This window comes from Ambystoma mexicanum, chromosome 1q, assembly GCF_040938575.1.
Source record: "Ambystoma mexicanum isolate Mex_15411 chromosome 1q, UKY_AmexF1_1, whole genome shotgun sequence".
Classification (NCBI taxonomy): Eukaryota; Metazoa; Chordata; class Amphibia; order Caudata; family Ambystomatidae; genus Ambystoma; species Ambystoma mexicanum.
The window spans coordinates 464,598,987-464,611,154 of record NC_090922.1 but is presented as its reverse complement, the minus strand read 5'-3'; positions in this window follow the sequence as shown (position 1 = coordinate 464,611,154).

The window sequence follows — 12,168 nt, the reverse complement described above, 5'->3', positions numbered from 1 at the left end:
CTACACATCACCTTTGAAGATACGGTAGTCGCCCAGTCAAGACCGGCGCCTCTGCGAGAATCAGGTGAGCGTTACATAATCCGAGGAAAGGGCCCATGCGCGTAAGTGACGTGACACGCACGGCCGTTTCCCTCAGCACGGGTTAAAGGTGAGCGGGGGCAGCAGTTCGCTGTACGTGCCTTTCGTGGAGACCGACATGTGTTGCTGCTTCCTGTTGTTTCGCGCGCCATCACAACTTCACAGCTATCAAGGACGTATCTCTTCTTTTGGCAGGGGTATTGGCTACGCGTGTTTTTCTGCATCGCGCTAGTCAGACGCTGAGTCGCACACGCTATTTTTCCCACTGTGGGTGCCCCTGTGTATCGCACCCATTTTCGAGGTCATAGTAGCATGCGTGTCCCACGCGTACGCATTATTTGTGTTACTGGGTGCCATCGCGTACTGCGGGAGGTTGATTCCACGCACGTAGGCTGCAGGGTTGCGTGCACGGTTTTACTGCAGTTTTGGGGTGCCTGAGCGTTGCGTGACCCGTCACTACATCACCGCGGTCACATACAGCCTTGCATGTGCAGGGGGGCTTTTAACATCTTGCTTCCCACCCCCTTCACCCCAATTGCCCAGGTCAATTGTGGTGTACACTTCCCATTGGCACTACTCCATCTGTGCCGGCACTACTACATCTGTGCCATGGTTGGGAGGACACCAAAGGTGAGGGGCGCCTCAGCTGGGCGTACTCCTCGTGGCGGGCGTGGTCGGGGACGTGGCCATGGTGATCAGGGAGTAGGGGGACTCCAGGGTGTCCAGGGCGGCCACAGAGGGGGAAGAGGCAGGGGTGCGCCACTTGAGCACAATATTGTGCCATGTGTCGGTGCAGTCATGCCACCACCCCCTGTGGTTCCGGGGGATGCAGCTTCTGCATCTGGCACTGGCGCCCATGTGACCCGGCAGTCCGTTCCATCAACTGCCATGGGCCCAAGGGTAGTGGTAGCTGCAGGTGCAGCTGTGGACACCGCCACCCAGACTCAGGGTCTGCCAGCGCAGGCTGCGTTGGCACTTGAGGAGCCCTTGGTAGATTTCCATTAGGCCAGCAGGGAAACCATAGGGGCAGGCAGGGCTGCTCAGACCAAGACACGTGTCCATGGGGCAGTTATGTCATCTGCTGCCCCGAACAGCCTGGTGTTGGCAAGTGCAGGGGCAGATGCACCCAACAACACCCCGGTTATGAGTCTGCCAACCAGGACCGTTGCGGTCAATGACCCTGCCACAGCAGATGTTGCTGTGCAGGGTCCATTAGAGGGCACCCAGATGCCACTGACACAAGTCAGGCCTTTGGTCGTCCCTCCACCTGCCACTCCCTTGGCTCAATCCACCGAACCCACCGGCCATACTGGTCAGGGCGGCATTAGCAAGCCAGGGTTTGCGCCACAGTCCAAGAGGAGGAAGGTTGCACCTGCAGCACAGGCTGGGACCCCACACACAGCCACGACCTCCTGCACGTCGAGGAAGAAGCCTTTATGCAAGCAGGAACTGGATTTCCTCGTGGACTACGTGCGGGGCCACAGCCGTGACATGCTAGTGGGTGCCAATAGTCAGACTACGGCTGCCCACGGTGACACCCACTGGAAGCATGTTGCGGAACATGTTAGTTCATTCGGCCATGAGGTGCGCACGGCGCAAGAGTGCAAAAAGCGTTGGAATGACCTCAAACGCAGCACTAAGTCTAAGCGTGCCTCTAATTACAACTTGACTCTGGTGACCGGCGGTGGGCCTGCACCAGAGGAGGAAGAGCTCACTCCGCATGAGGCACTTGTTGCGGGGTTCATACCACCTGAATTGTTCGAAGGAGTGGGGGAGATGCTGGACTTTGATGCCCAGTCCAGTGAGTGTTGATGCGTGTTTGTTGAGGACGTGTGTGTTTCAATTGTGGGATGTGTTGTGCATGATTGCCACTACATGTGACGTGTACATGGTTCTGATCTGTAAGTAATGCACCCTACTGACATGCTGGTTACAAGTATGCCCCTCCGGTCCATGTTCCAGCTCATTGGCCCTTCTGCATGTTGCGTGGGGTGACCTTCCTCTCAGCCCAGGCACAATGTCATTGCTTGACTGACGTGCATGTCTCCTCTGCCTGCATGCAGGGACTCCATGTAGGCATGCTCCCTTGCCCCTCCTCCGCCACTTTGCACCCCAGTTCCACCTTTGCACTGGTCTGCTTCAATCTTGCCAATGTGTACTTTCCTGTTCATGCGTCCTGTGTAGATGCTAACTTTCCAGCGTAAATCTGCCAGACATATGCTGTGTGGTACAGCCTTAGTACTTGATGCATGGTATCTCACTTGTACTGTGCATAGGTCAGATGTCCCACAGGACATGAGTGCCCATTCATGCTCCATGTGCATTGCACGCATGCCCCCTATGTGTCCTTGACTGGATGATCACTGTAATACAAGTCCTGGGTGACATATATTGCATGGCATCTCATCAGCCTTCCCATGTCAACTGTGGCTCAGTACTGCGTTGCACACATGTTTAGGGTTTGACAATCTGTGTGGCTCACAGGCCTCAGCCTGTTTAATGGCCAATGACTCTGTCCAACTGTTGTAGTGTCTTCTTCACACATGGGCGGCCTCCAGAGTTTTCATCACGTGTCCTGCTTACTGTCCCATCATCATTTTCAGTGTTGTCACTTAAATCACATTAAGCTGTTGATGCCAGTCAACACTGCCTGTCAATACACAGGTCTATGGTCAGGCTTTTGATACCATGCTACGCATCCCTGCTTTTGTACTTGGGTGGAGGGGTGCTTGGCTTGTAGATATGCTACACATTGAATGCACAGTGCACGTGATGCCTGAATTTGACCTTGCACTGCCTTCACATTTCCTGACACACACCATGGAGTCCTTGTACATGTAGGTGGTGAGTGGCGTACACATTTTCTGCACTGCATAGACCCACTTCCATGGAAACTGTCACTTTTCAACAGGTCTGATCACAGAAGCAATTCAAAGTTGACCCAGCATGCATGCCAGGTTATATGTTGTGTGTCACATGTGTGCCTGATGTGTTTGTTGTCGGTGTGTGTGCTTCTGACATGTGGAGTGACCTCTTTTCTCTCTATTTTTCAGGTGATGACGCAATGGAGGCTGAGGATGGTGTTGCCATGCCAGACACAGGGTTGTTACCACTACATCAACCCGGCACAAGTGGGGGTCGTGGGGTGGTAGGCCACGAAAACCCCCAAGTGCTACAGTCCATCTTGTCTCTGGCTGCCTATGAGTCCAGCCTTGATGACGACTCTGACGTCCATGTCGAGTTGGATGAGCATCAAGTCCATGTGTCAGGGGTGAGTGATTCTGATGTGGACACTCCTCTGACTGCGACACCTGCACTGAGGGATCAGACAGTCTTGGTTCCTCCGCCCGTGGTGGATTGGGACGCAGGGTCACCCTCCACACCAGTCACTGATGTGCCTGGGACATCATGTCGACGGGGACATGTAGTTGTGCAGCCGCGGGCGGTGCCAACACAGCAAGGACACCCGGTCCTTGGATCCCGCAGGGGTCAAGCCCAGCAACGCGGTCGCCGCGCGCAACCTCAGTATACTGAGTGGGAGCAAGACATGACTGCCAATTCAGAACGGCAGGGGGCAGCAATGGAGAACATCACTGAGAGCATGGAGCGTGTGGCCCGATCTGTGCTCCCCCCTGCTAGGCAGGTGCTTCTCCAGCAGCAGGCGGCACGGTCCACTGCCCGCTCACTCAGGCTGGGCATGGCGGCCTCAGACAGGGCACGCCAGGCTGAAATGTCGTCTCTGCGTCAAGCTATTGGTGCTCACGCAGAGGCGCACATGGATGCCCTGAGGGAGGAGTATGCTTCCCTCAAATCCACTCTGGGTGTCCTTATGATGTCCCAGAGGCAGCGTGCAGAGTAGAGGTTTGCACAGCTTGAGCGTACCATCTCGTCTGAGCTACAGGCGGGAGGTGCAGCGGTTGTCCAGCCAGGCCTTGCAGGAGGAACTCTGTGTTACACGTGCTACCTTGCAAGAGGAAGCACGTGTATCATGTGAGGTTCTGCATGCAGACCTACGTCACATCGCCACACAGAACCAGGCTCACCCGTCCGGCAGACTTGCTGCCAACGAGGGGCAAGCTGTGGCTAGGCGTGGCCAGGCTACTGTGCCACGTCCTCCTTTCCAGGATGAGCCTCGGACGACCATCTATCTCCCACATAGGTCGGGCTGTGCAGGCGTTGAGCCCATGGAGGTTTTTCTTTTGGCTTAGCATCATCGCATGTGGGTGTTGAGCAGCACCCTGTACCTCCCCCCTCCTGGGTGCTTCCCCCCCGGGTCGTATGTGGCCATTTTTGATTTTTCTTTTAGTTTAGTTAGTTAAATTTCTGTTTGATAGTTAGATTAATTAGGTAATGTAGGTTTTTCATAGTTAGTGTAATTAGTTAATATAGTTTAAAAATGCTTGTCTATTGTGCTTTCATGTGACGGTGCGGTGCTTTGTGGCTTTTGAAGGCATCCACTGTCTGTTCCAGCTGGGCCCTTCAGGCTTGTTTTGTGTATGTGTTTGCTGCTTGGGGTCCTTGACTCACATATGCCACTCCTACCTCCCTTATCCATGGGCTCGCAAGGATGGTTCGGTGTGACAGCCTATTACACAAGGGCTTTGGACTGTCATATCTGTGGCATGTCTGGTGCTGTGTAACCTGTGTTGACACCCCTAGTGGGGATGATTGCGGTGTTATTGACCACTGTTCAGCTTTTGCTAGATGGGGTGTTTCATAATTAATGTGTACATTCATTGCTATGCATTGTGTAGTATGTTTCTTATCTTTACTGTACACGTGCTTGTTGCAATTCATGCCGTAGATAGTGTGTTCCACACTTTGGATGTGAAAGACGGACTGATGGTGTGATTTCTGATGTAAGTCTCTGACATGGTCCAGTAATGAGATGCCTGAAGAGACACACAAAGATGACTTTAAAACATTAATCATGTGTTTCATGCCCTTTCTGCAGGGGGATGAGCCTCCAGACCACCTTTGTTTGTTTGTTTGTTTGTTTATTTATTTGGTAATGCGCTCCGAGCCCGTGGGCATCTGGGCGCAGCAGTACAAGAGGACTCGAAACTTAGTTACAAGGACTGACACAGGCTGTTACAGAAAAACAGTGGTTGGTTACAGTAGGTGATACAATGCATATAGAATATCAAGTTTAAACGCAAAGAGAGCAGAATTATAACAGGTTGTGCCGTTACCACTAGGGTGAGGGACGTTGCATGTCGTTGTTGTGCAGCCATTTGAGAGCGTAGGATCTGAATCTTGTGTAGGGTAAAGGGCATCTAAGGTCGGGTGGGAGTGTGTTCCATGATTGTGCAGCTCTAACTGGGAAACTTGCACCGCCCGCTGTGGTAAGTTTGAATCTGGGGACTTCCAGTAGGAAGGTATTGGCAGATCTCGTCAGTCGGTTAGAGGGTCTCCAGTTGATTCTTTCCGCTAGGTAGGGGGGTGCTTGATTGTTGAGGCATTTAGAAGTGAGGGAGATAGTTTTAAGAAGGATTCTGTCCTTTATCTTTAGCCAATGGGCTTCAATCCGATGTTTGGAGATATGTTCTCTACGTGGGATGTTCAGAGCTGCTCTAAGAGCGTTATTTTGCAATCTCTGGAGTTTGTCAGTGACCGACTTGTTGGCACCTGAGTATAAGGCATTGCAATAGTCGAGTCTAGACATGACAAGGGCATTGGCCAAGGTGAGGCAGCTGGCACTGGACAGGAAGGGTCTGGCGGCACGGATGAGTTTACACGTGTAGGTGGTTGAGGAGGCGAGGGAATTCACTTGCTTTTTGAGGGTGAGAGCTGAGTCAAGGTAAAAACCCAACGTTTTGACCTCGCGCATAACCTTAATAGTATTGTTATCAATGTTAAATGAGGTGTAGTCCGGGGTGAGTTTGGATAGTTTGTGGTCTGAACCGAGGAGCAGGATTTCAGTTTTATCGTCGTTCAGGCAGAGGCCATGTGTGGCCATCCATGCTTGAATGAGGATGTAAATTTTGTTCACCAGAGCCAGGTCCACTTCCTAGTTGCCCGAAAGGGGTAGGAGGATCTGGGTGTCATCTGCGTAATTAGTGTAGGTGATGCCCAGACTGTCCAACTTGTCGAACAATGGCTTGATGAAGATATTGTACATAGTGGGTGAGACACAGGAACCCTGTGGGACTCCACATGTGATTTGGATGGGGTCAGCACAGGTAGTGGAGGAGAACACTCTCATAGTCCGGTTGGCTAGAAAGGATTGGACCCAAGCTATAGCGTCTCCTGTGAAGTTGGCAGCCAGCTTGAGGTGGTTGCATAAGACTGCATGGTCCACCAAATCAAAAGCTGCTGACAAGTCCAGTAAGAGTAGCAACGCTGTTTTCCCATTATCCTTAAATTCCTCAATTTTGGTTTTGAGGTCTATCAGGGCAGTTTCCGTGCCATGGAGCGGGCGGAAGCCCGATTGGCGCAAGCCTAGTAGATGATAAGCTTCTAGGTACTCTTGAATTTGGAGATAGGCTACTCTGTCGATAATTTTTAGTAGGAAGGGCACTGTGGTAATGGGCCTATAGTTAGTCGGGATAGAAGGATCGAGGGTTTGTTTTTTGAGAAGGGGGAGGACCCAGGATTCTTTTAAGTTGGCTGGCACTGTGTTAGATTTGAAGGATGAGTTAATGAGCTTTGAGATGAAAGGGGCTAAGTCTCTGGCAGCGTCCTTTATTATTTGAGCTGGGCAGCTGTCGCCCTTACAGTTGGAGGGCTTAAGTGAGAGGATAGCCTTTTCAGTGTCGATGATGGAGATCGGTTTAAAGCTAAAAGGGGGGATAGTGGTAGGTTCAGTTACTGGAGGCAGTTGTTGATCAGTAAGAGAGAGGGCGTCTTTTTTGTTCGTTATTTTAAGTTGGAGGGTGGAGATTTTGTTAGATAGGGCATTCTGTAGCAGACATGGCCCATTGGACGTCTGAATTCTGGACCCGTTTGTTGGTGCCCACATGCACATGTGTGCACAAGCAGAGGCACAGGGATTGCAGACCTACATCCTAGAACTGCTGACGTGTTCCAAGGAACTCCAGGCAAGGTGAGAAGCACAGGGGGGCAACAACACAGCAAAGCTTGCACCAGGCCAGTTGCACATGCAGGCTTAGTAACAGCACTGAGGGTGAGCTTGGACGAATATTGGTGTTGAAGCACACAATACAGCTCAGATGTGTTGGTGGACTGATGGCTGTTGATTGTAAGGTTGTCTGGGGCACCTGCAGGGGCAGTGGCACATACCCTCCGGTACACCAAGGTCAATTGAGGCACTTGTATCAACCATGTAGCCTTCCGAGACATGGAAAGGTGCAGCTCACAGGGACATACAGCAAGGGACATACTCGGGTGCAGTGCATTTCATTTCCATGTACATTTTGAAACATGCACTGCCTACTTTATTTTGGTCATGGTGGAACACGACTTGTTCTGAAGTCATGCCTTGCTATATGGGTTTGTCTGCTTACCCAGGGAACATTGCATGTTGTGTGAATTATGACACATTGGTGTTCAATTTGCCACACACCCACCGGCGGCTGACTTACTGTATTGACTGTGTATGACCCATCACAGGGGTAATGTTACATATGGGTACGAAGCATCTACACCAGATTGTCTGTTTGTAGAGTAGTTTGTTGCTATGGGGCATATTTGGTGGTGTGTTTTTGTGTTATGGGCACGCACAGATTATTAACTGTGGCTCTCTTTGCAGCATTGAAGTGCTCCTGTAACCGGACCTGAGAGTGCGAAGGCAGGAGGCCAGCACTCAAAACCAGAGCTAAGTGTCTTGTTGTTTTTCTTTCAAACTGCTCTGCATAGGCTTGCTGGGGGGTGCACTAATGCATGGATGAATGTGTAATTCAATTTGGTATGTTTTATTTCACCTAATCACCCGGAGTCCTATCCAATTTTAAACCCTGTACCCTCTACCCGGTGTTCCTGCTTCCCGTACCTATCCAACCAACGTTCCCTAACCCTCTTTCCCCGCTGGGGTTGCGGATGCCTGTGTAAGCCCCAAACTTGCAGGCGCCAAAACCCTAGAGGGGGTGGTTGGTTTGTGCCACTCCTAAGCCTGGACTACAGAAGGCCATGACAATGATGTCCAAGTTTGTTCGGATTGTGTATGTGTTCATGCAGGTAGTACATTTTCGTGCATTCCCTACTTTCATGTGTCATTCCTCCTCCCCTCTCCTGCCACTCATTCCAGTTATCCAGTGTTCCAATACCTGTCCCGACTGCATATCCCTGACCCTCCTTCCCCACCAGGGTCTCAGAGGCCTGTGTGAGTTTGACCTTGCAGGCACCCGGGCCACGGTGGGGGTGGTTGGTTCGTGCCACTCCTGCGCCTGTACACGGGACCTGTGACAGTACACATCCGTTCATGGTGCATCATTCTATGTTGTGTACCATACGTGGTTCACATCCTGTTGTGACATTGGTTTACTGTGCTACCTTGGTTGTTACATCATTGTGGTAGTACTTGGCCTTTGTGAGGTACTGCTACGTCAAGTCATCTACTGGAGGGTGTTCTGGTTCGTTTTTCTGGCTTGGATTTTGTGATTTTGCAAATGAGGGTGGACTCTGAGGGTGCAGGCACCTTTTTACACACAAGGTGGGAGATGGTGACAAAGGGGAAGGGTGATCCTGTGGCCAGGTGAAATTGAGGGTTGAAGGCTCCATGACCCAGGTGCAGTAGTTCAGTGGGTCATGGTCATTTGTGAGGGAGGGGGGGTGTTTTGTTGTTGATAGTTGCCTTGCCCTGCAGTGTGATGGGAACCCTGACATTGTAATTGTGGTATCCTATGTAGATGTTGGGTTCTGTTGATCAATGCCTGTTCATGTGTTGTGTTTACCTTTCAGGTATGAGGGGATAGTTGTGGTTTGACATGCTGGGGTGTACACATGGTCAATGTTCACATGTGATGTGTAGAGGACACTGATTGTCACTTGATTGCACATGCATATGTTGAGTGCATGTCCTTACTGACCCACACACTTGCACTATGATGCACTACATGTACAACCACCCTTGGATATCCACTTGTACACTCTGTTTGCCTTCTGGTGCCCACTGTGTCCCTGCAGCACATGTTCTGTGACCAATTATAGATCCTGTAAATGCCTAATTTGCTTTTTGATGTGGTTTGTCGTTTAGATGTGATGCTCAGGGTGTGCATCACACACAATAGCTGTTCACTGTGCTGTGCGCTGAGCAGTGTGTTGCAGGAGTTGGACACAGCACACAGAAGCTGCAGTGTTGATTTTGCAATGCACAATGTGCATGTAGTCAGGCATTCATTGTTATGTTACGTCTACAACTTTTGTAATGCATTTGGGAATGACTTATTTTGGGTGGGAGGTTGTTGGTCAGTCATTTCATCTGATTCCATGTCAGGCATCATTGTCTGATGCCACTGTACATTTTTGACATGATATGATAAGGCATTTGTAACGCGCCTATACACAAGTGTTTCAAGGCGTGACGAGGCAGGGGGGGGACAAGGGGAGACAGACAACGATCTTACTAGGCCAGGTGTCATTCAGATCACGCAAGTGCAAGGGTAGAGGGGAAGGGAAAAGTGCATGGGGGAAAGGGAGAGGGTAAAGTGCAGTACAGGGTTATTAGCATACAGCATACAGGATAAATAACAAGGGCCAGCTGGTGGCAAGTGCGAGGTAAGTGCAGACAAGTGCTGGGAAGGGGGGCTGTATGGATACAGACACAGTCCCGTAGTGCAGGGGTTGCCGTGGAGGCAGTGCAGGGGAGAGTGGCTGGGCCGGGAACGTTGAATGGCCCAGTTGCAGATTCAGTGCAGTTTCAGTAGTATTAGCAGGGGAGAGGGGGAGAGAAAGCGGAGGCAAAGAGGAAGGTTTTGAGGTGCTTCCGGAACCGGAGGTGGTTCTCCTCAAGTTTCAGGGAGGTAGGAAGGCTGTTCCAGAGGGAGGCCCCTGCAGTGGAAAGAGATCTGCCCCCAACTCGTTGTTTGGAGAAGCGGCTGACCCTGAGGGAGTTGGAGGCGAATGAGCGAAGAGCTCGAGAAGGAAGATATTTAGGAAGAGAGAGTTGAAGGTATTTTGGCCCAAGGCCCCAGACGGCCTTGTGGACAACGCAGACGGTTTTGAACTTGATCGTCGCAGTCACTGGGAGCCAGTGTAGTGATTTCAGTCCTGGAGAGATACAGTCCCTGGGCTTGAGGCCAAGGACAAGTCTTGCAGTCCTGTTCTGGATGAGTTGCAAAGGGCGGAGAGTAGAGGCGGGCAGATTAAGATAGAGGATGTTACAGTAGTCCAGCTTAGAGAGAACCAAGGCTCTAGAGACAGTGAGCTTCTGGGGGAAGGAGAGGAAAGGAAGGATACTTCTGAGGAGGTGTAGCTGGTAGTGTGACTTCTTAGATACGTCGGATATGTGAGGAGAGAAAGAGAGTGTGGAGTCATGCCTGTTATGTCACTCAAACCCTCCCAAACCACAACATGACATGGCAATGTGTACCTTATTGGTACTGTGTTGGTGTATGGCTATTGCTTGCCATGTCATGTTGTGGTTTGGGAGGGTTTGAGTGACATAACAGTGATGGTCATGGCCTGTTTTGCAGGTGTGTGTGATTCACACCTTGCATGTCAGGGTCAGCCGCTTCTTGAAGCAACTAGCTGGGGGTAGATCTCTCTCCGCGGCAGGGGCCTCCCTCTGGAACAGCCTTCCTGCCTCCCTGGAACTTGAGGAGAACCATCTTCGGTTCCGGGGGCACCTCAAGACCTTCCTCTTTGCTTCTGCTTTCTCTCTCCCTCTCCCTTGCTAAATTCTTCACTGAAACTGCACTGGATCTGCAACTGGGCCACTCTCACCGACCTCGGTCCCTGGCCCAGCCACTCTCCACTTGCACTGCCTCCCTGGAAACCCCTGCACTGCGGGACTGTCTCTCTATCCCTACAGCCCCCCCTTCCCAGCACTTGTCTGCACTTACCTTTGCAGTTGCCACCAGCTGGCCTATTTATTTGTTTTTTATTCTACTTACCCTGTACTGCACTCCCCCATCCCCTTCCCCTTGCACTTTTCCCTTCCCCCTACCCCTGCACTTGCGCAATCTAAATGACACCTGGCCTAGTAGTATCGTTGTCTGTCTTCCCTTGTTCCCGCCTCCCTACCTCGTCGCACCTTGAAACACTTGTGTGTAGGCACGTTACAAATGCCATATCATGTCATGTCATTTGTCATATGTGTGCCTTTTGGTCACACAGGATAGCTTGTGTTTAAGTAGCTAGGGATGCAGACAATGTAAATCCATGGCAACTATCTCAGGGTGGTAAGGTTGTGACTGTTGACTGTCTCTTTGTCATTATCGATTGTCACCTGGTATGTGCCAGGCCTGTGTGCACTCCGCAGGGGTGGGAGTTTAGGTGAAAAATGTGGCCACAAGCTGGGTCCGGGCTTCTTCGCCACGTGCCCTGTCCCCTCCCATGGGCAGTGCCTGTGCCTGTGGTTGGGGATGTGGGGGCACCCCCATGTCCACCGGTACGCCCTGCCGTGTTGCAACATTGTGCAGGACACATGCTGCCACAATGATCCTGCACACTACTGGAGGTGCATAGAGTAGCTGCCCGCCAGAGCGGTCAAGGGAGCAGAAACGTGACTTGAGAAATCCGAATGTGCGCTCCACTTTGGCCCTGGTTGCAATATGGGCAGCGTTGTATCTTACATGGGGTGGTGTGGTGGGGTTCCGGATTGGCGTCATCATGTGGTTGCTCAGAGGGTAGGCACTGTCCCCTGGGGAGGTGTAAATGGTTGTGATTATTGGGGTTCGTGTATTTGTGTGTGTGAGTGTGACATGCATGCATGTGCAAGGGCATTTGTACTCACCTAGGAGCCAGGTGTCGCCATGCTGCCCATCTTCCAGGGCCCGGCTCAGGGCGAATATTCTGTATATATAACTGTCATGGGTGGAGCCAGGGTAGTTTGCATAGACAGAGGTGATGATTCCCTTTGCATCGCATACCACCTGTACATTGATGGAATGCCAGTGCTTGCGGTTTCGGTAGATGTGCTCAGTGGCCCTAGGTGGACGTAGGGCCACATGGGTGCAATCTATGGCACCG